The sequence below is a fragment of the Phocoena sinus genome, chromosome 18 (genome assembly GCF_008692025.1).
Source record: "Phocoena sinus isolate mPhoSin1 chromosome 18, mPhoSin1.pri, whole genome shotgun sequence".
NCBI lineage: Eukaryota > Metazoa > Chordata > Mammalia > Artiodactyla > Phocoenidae > Phocoena > Phocoena sinus.
In genome coordinates, this window is record NC_045780.1 from 35463436 (window position 1) to 35469435 (window position 6000).

The 6000-nt window shown below is 37.9% G+C and overlaps 1 pseudogene; it reads right to left on the bottom strand.

Annotated features, from left to right (window-relative positions):
- LOC116743247 overlaps window positions 1-2875 on the bottom strand; it is a 34786-nt pseudogene extending 31911 nt beyond the window's left edge.
- Window positions 2876-6000: the final 3125 nt, after the last annotated feature.

Sequence of the window (6000 nt, forward strand, 5' to 3'; positions counted from 1 at the left end):
TTCCCCAAATGCTTCTGGCTGAAAAACCCACTGTATCTCTGGGATGAATATGCTAGAATGCCCACTGAGAAACCCCGGGACTCCCCAAGGTACCAGAGGGTTGTGTGTGAGGGGAAAGGCACCACCTCAGCGCGAAACAGCATCTCACAAAGGTGGTGAGGGTTAGGAGGGCGCAAGAAAACCGCAGGCAGTTGGCAAGCGATGACAAGATGCTCATTTCAGTGGTGTCTGCTCCAAAAGACAAACCAGAAACAGGAAGGACACGAAAAGTGCATCCTGTGGTGAGAGAAGCCCACAAAGGAGTCACTAGGCCTCTCCTGACTGCCTAACTTTTAAATAAAAAATTAACTCTAAATTTGCACACGATTAGGAAAACTAGAGTAAAAATATAAAGATCTATTCCCTTCCATAGAGGTGGTTGCCATTAACAGCCTTTTGTGCATTTTCAGGATCAGATACACAAATGTGTATACGTGTATATATGCGTGTTTCCATATGTACATATATACATATATAGAATTTACAAATACAAACACTGTGGGTTTCTAAGTGGAATAATAGACATATCCTTTTCTACACCTGCTCTTTTTCCTTTTGACCTGATGATATATCAGGTCATATTCCCAGTTTGCTCACAGACCTTCCCCGTTCTCCACACACACGTTACTCCATACCATGGATGGATCCTAATTTCCTTCATCAGACCCCTCCTGAAAGACATCCGGGTTGTCTCTAGATTTTCCCCATTACATAAGTATCCCTCATTGGACTTGCGGGTACCTGATTTTATGCACACTTCTGTGCAAGGCAGAGTACTGGCAGAGGGCAGGTGCCTAGAAGTAAAAGTCTTTGGACAAAGAGCAAGAGAGTTTTGAACTTTGATGGACGCTGCAAACCTCGCTCCAAAATTGAACACATTTATTACACTTAACATAGGCAAAATGTGCTTGTTCCCTCGTCTACACCAGATGTTATCAGTCTTTAGAATTTCTGCCCATCAGATGGGAAGAAAATCCCATGATTTTAATCTGCATTTCCTAAAGAAGTTGGCCCCTCTTCATTTGTCTAGTAGCCAGCTGTGCTTCTTCTGAGTTGTTTGCTCATACAGGTAGAAACCAGCCCCTGCCTTTTTAAAATTTGGTTATCCTTTTTCATTTATTTGTGGGTTCTTCTCTATATCAACAGTAACCTTTATATGTTAATACACTACCAAACTTTTGTGTCTGTCATTTTGTTTTGTTTACGTCTTGAACTGTAGAAAAGTTTTAAATTTTCATGTAATTAAATATCTTTTACTTTATGGCTTCTGAGTTTTATGGCTTACTTAGGAAGGCTTCTGTACTCCCTGCACTTACACAGAAAATCTCTCCTGTATTTTATATTTGCTTCTTGCATTTAGTTGCATTTGCACCTTTTCGACTGACTAGAATTTGTGTATGCTGTGATGCAAGTATCTAATTTCTGTTTAAATGAATTATCAATGCTTCAATCAGTCAATTAGACAAAAAGTCAAGTTAGACTGTAAAATTGTCTAAGTTAAAATACAATTCTCAAGTAAACAGGGACCAGTTTCTGGACTTTTCCATCAATCTGTCTTTCCCTCTGTCAGTGGCTTTATATGTTAATAGATCATATGTTAACATTATATTTTATTAATGTTAACATATATGTTTAAAATGTTTCATCTATCCTTTTGCACTAACTTTTTCGGTGAACACTGAACTGACTTCTAGATATTTACTAATTTTTGTGACTATTGCAAATGGGATCTTTCCTTGTTTTTTAGTGTTATTTCTGGAGAATGGGAAAGTAACTGACTTTTACATATTTAGACACAACTGATCACAATTCTGAACATGATCCTTTCTAGTTTTTCCACTGATTCCTGCATTTGGAAAAAAACAGTCATTATCATCTGTGATTTTTGTTGTTTCCTTACTAAAGGCCCTGGAACCGGCGCTCCCCGCCGACTCTCCCCAAGTTCTTTTCCTGCCTGATCCCACTTCCCCGCTGCACCTGACCCTAACCTGCCTGCGCTGCTGTAAAACACTGTTCACAGGGTTGTGATGACAAAAAAATGTATTCATACCTGTAAAGCGCCAAGGGCTCTGCCTACTTGATTTTGGGGTTGTCACTAGACACATCACATGCTTCCCTCTCTTTCCTAAGGCCTGGACCCCACAAGAAAGGGAGAAAAGGTGACCTCATATCTGGATATGGATTTTGTCACTTCATGAGCTTTATCATATTAAAATTAATATCTAATACATATTAAAAACTATGTGTCAGGAACATCCTAGGTGCGTTCCATAAGAAACACAAATAATATTAACAGCTAACCGTTAAGGAAATAATTAACCGTTAAGGAATAACCATTAAGGCTGTTTTAATTTTAGCACACCAGATATATAAGGGGTATAAGTTCTAGTAGCATTAAAAAAAGAAAGAGTTACCAATTCTAATAGTAGCTTTTCCTTTTCAACCACTTCCCAAAATTATAGTTCTCTTTTTCTGTCTAGCAGCTTTGCATGGTTCCTTCACCGATGGAGAAGTTATCCACTGGTACTGAGAAAGCAATGATAAATATGCCATTTAAGTTACAGGTAATTTAGGAGGGTTTGATCTTCATTGGAAATTAAGATATTTTAAGTTAATAAAAGGTCTTCAATCAGCATTTCTGGGAAGCTAAATTAAAGCATCACACAATATTTTCAAAAACAGAAAAGCCATTTCATTTGACTAAAAACTTACTTTTAAGATGGCAGAACGTAGCTTGATAATTTTCTTTTAAGAAGGAAGGAAAAACAAGCCATTAAAGAGAAATTTTTCTGAGAGAATTAAAACATATTATATACCTCTGACTTGGCACTCCTTCCATTCTGGAGACCTTTTTTGATAACTGTTTTCATCACAGAATGATTTAAAATAAAATAAATTGAAATTAGAGTAATTATTTCCCAATGAGTGGCTACTGCCATTTAAAACCAAAAGCCAACTAATTATTGCTTTTCTCATAAAATTAAATATGAAGTCTACATTATGTAACTATACACTTATCTCCCCCTTTGTGTATTCTAATTTCTTCCACAGAAACCTGAGATGCCATCTTGCAGACTGCCCACAGTGGCTACTATTTTGGCAGCAGCAAAGGTCAACTTTAAACATTTTGGATCTAAAGTGGCTTTAGATACCTTTGGATAGAAAGTACAGTCTGAGCACTGTCCAGACACTTAGATACCTAAAGGGCATCTAAAATAACAAACCAAAGTCCTGATATTCCCTCAAAAGCTGCTCCTCCCATCAGCCCCCTTCTTCTAAGTGATACCACCCAGTTGCACACATAATCATCAACGACTTGTCTCCTTGTTACTATTCCCTTCATACCCCACATCTAATCTATCGGCAAGCCTTGTTAGCTACACCCTCAAAACACAACCTGAATTCAACCACTTTTCACTTGCTGCAAAGTTCCAACCTAACCTAGGCCATAAACATCTATTTGGACCCCTGTGATAGTCTCCTAACTGGTCTCCCTGTTTCTCTTCTTTATCCCCCCAAGTCTATTCTCTATACCAGGTCATCTTATTCAGATACTATTTGGATCATGTCTTTTTCCACTTCAAAACCTTCTACTCATATAGAATAATCCACATCTTTACTCTGGCCTTCAAGACTTTACAAGATCAGACCCCTGGCTAGCTCCTTGACCTCATGTCATACCACATCTTCTTCACTCAGTACTCTGGCCATGTTGGCCTCCTTGCTTTTCCTTCAATACTCCACCCACCTACATGCCTGCATACTCATGGGCTCCTTGTCCTGGAATGTGCTTATTCTAGTTCTTCCATGGCTTGCTCCTCTCTTCATTCAGGTCTCCGTTCAAATGCCACTTCTCCAGTGAAGCTGTCCCCTAACAAACCTGTCCAATGGAGTCCTACCTGCCCCCGCTCACTCTCTTTACATTAAGATATTTTTGCACCTCCTACTATCTAAAATTATATGACTTATCTGTTTACTCATTTCTATCTGAACTCCTTCACTAGAATGTAAGCTCCATGAGGGCAAGACTTTTGTGTGTCTGGTTCACTGCTTTATCCCTAGTGCCTAAACCCGTATCTGGCACACAGAAGATATTAAAAAAATAACTTGTGAATCTGACAAATGAATAAAGTACTCCTTGCAAGAATTCAGAGGTTGCACAAGAAAGAAATAATGCTCTTGGTGGAAGCAGGTTTAGTATCTAGGTCCACCTCTGTTCAGAGTAGGGATAAGAACAATTTACAAGTATAACTCACTTTAATTAGTAAATTACCTGCTAAAAACATAAGTGCAACACTAGAAGAGTACAGTTGACTCTTGAACAACATGGGTTTAAACCTTGCAGGTCCACTGACACACGGATATTTTTCAATAAATATGTACTATTGTCCTACACGATCCAAGGTTGGTTGAATCCACAGATGCGGAACCACTGACTATAAGCTTATACCCAGATTTTCAACTGCGTAGGGGTCGGCACCGCTAACCCCACGTTGTTCATGGGTCAACTGTATACAATGAGGAAAGTTAAACACATTAAGTTTTAAAAACTGTCAATACATGAACAAATTCTTTTTGTTTTGCTATGTGTTAATCAATTTTTTAAAAGTGACCACATACCAACAAGTGGATGTTTTCTTACATCCAGAAAGAGCAGAGTTCTGTTGGTTTCAAGGGCCTTTAGTAAAGCCTTTGCTCCTTCACTGGTGAGGCCACACTGCTGCAGGTCAAGTGTTTTTGATGAAAGACAAAAGGTCACTTGCTAACTCTACAGATTTAACATATAGACAACTCTCATTTTCTCACGTGTCGAAGAGTCCTGCCCAAGACAAGTCACGGCAGGTTTGTAATTTGGGGTATGGAAAAACAAAAGAAAGGTATACGCACACACATAATGCATAATCCAATTTAAAAACCTCTTCTTGGATGTGCAATGATAACCCTGGCTTTAGTACCAATAAATCATCCAACATATTTTACAATTACAGAACTGAAGAATAACTGTATATATAACCTGTGAGCAAAAAGCATCACAAAATGAATCTCAGTTCATAATTAGCAAGGGCAGCAGTGGCATGTAAACCTCACAAGCAAAACCTGGTGGAGCTCAGAAATGCACTGCATTCTTTTGATCAGGATCTTCAGCTCCAAATCACACCTGAAACTAGTTAAAAGGAGAAAACAAAATAGAAGAAATGTAATAACTGTTAGTTTTAGAGCAAAAAAGACAAGTCTAAGAGGATACAAATAATAACAAATTTAAACAATGTGTGAATAGAGAATACATACTAATAACAAATTCAAGCAATGTGTGAATAGAGAATACATACTAAAAACCTATCATGAAAGTATGATGGCCAAGAACTCTCGCGGTAAAAGGTCAGACAAAAACCAGAACAAATGATCATGACTTCTAGTAGTTCTGGGGCTGAACAACCTACTCATTTAAACAAAAGGGATCATCACCAAAGCACAGGTATTAAAAACTATTAAATGAAAGGAAACTATCATGAGTCTTTTTTTTAAGTGTTGTGTGGACCATCACATTAAAGTAACTGGAGTCTTTCAACACCCCCATGACATACAGAAATAGCAAGTCAGACATACGGATCTGACAGGATATGATACAATCCCTACAAACTCTCACTACAGAAGAATGGACGCACAGTGTAATTAACCAAATAGCCAAATACAAACAGCCAGTAAACCTCACCAGGAAATCAAATGAATACAAAATAAAACAAACTGTGGTTATTCTCCTATCAGATTAAGCCAAGATTCTGTAAGGAAAGGCTTTAAATAATGTCTATACCCTTTTGATCCAACAACTCTCTTTCTAAGAATTTAACCAAAAGAAATAGTCAGAGATATAGGTAAGGATATATATCAGAGTACAATTTGTAACTGAAAAACTGGACAAAGCTTATATACAAGAAAGGATAAGCTATGTGCACTGTGGCA